At 44.9% G+C, this 710-nt stretch overlaps 1 non-coding gene across 1 annotated transcript; it reads right to left on the bottom strand.

The window, feature by feature from the left end:
* Positions 1-206: 206 nt before the first annotated feature.
* Positions 207-313, bottom strand: LOC136514571 (small nucleolar RNA R71). Its single transcript, XR_010773726.1, has one exon. It is a non-coding gene; the product is annotated as a small nucleolar RNA R71 (small nucleolar RNA).
* Positions 314-710: the final 397 nt, after the last annotated feature.

Consider the following 710-nt stretch of genomic DNA (forward strand, 5'->3'; position numbering starts at 1 on the left):
GTGCACATCTCCAACACTTTCTGGAGATTTGCAGCACTTTCACTATCAGGGGAGTAACCAGAGATGCTATTCTACTCCGCCTTTTCCCATTTTCGCTACTTGGAAAGGCAAAGCAGTGGTTCTACGCAAACAAAGAAAAGAATACTACATGGGATATCTGCTCCACCGCCTTTCTAGCAAAGTTCTTTCCCATGGGCAAGACGAATGCCTTGCGTGGGAAGATTTTGAGTTTTCAGCAACAACATGATGAATCAGTCCCTGAGGCTTGGGAACACTTTCAAGATTACATTTCAGAGTGTCCTCATCATGGGATGGAGAATTGGCTCTTAATGCAAACTTTCTACCACGGGCTCACTAGTAGTACCCATGAAACTATGGATGCTGCTGCTGGAGGTGCTTTTCTATCACTCACTATCGCAGATGCTACAGCTCTTATTGAGAAGATGGCATCCAACCATGGCTGGAATGAAGAAAGAGCTTAGCCACGCAAGAGAGGTGGTATGTACCAGCTGAAAGAGCTAGACATGCTGTCTGCCAAGATGGACCTACTAATGAAGAAGCTCGAAGATTGAGCTGTTCATAAAAAGGAAGTGATGCACATTCACGATGCACGCATGACATGTGAAGAGTGTGGAGGCACAGGATATTCAGGACACAATTGTCCAGAAATCCAAGAGGATGTGAACTACATCAATAGCAATACCAACTGT

The sequence above is a fragment of the Miscanthus floridulus genome, chromosome 16 (genome assembly GCF_019320115.1).
Source record: "Miscanthus floridulus cultivar M001 chromosome 16, ASM1932011v1, whole genome shotgun sequence".
Taxonomy (NCBI): Eukaryota; Viridiplantae; Streptophyta; class Magnoliopsida; order Poales; family Poaceae; genus Miscanthus; species Miscanthus floridulus.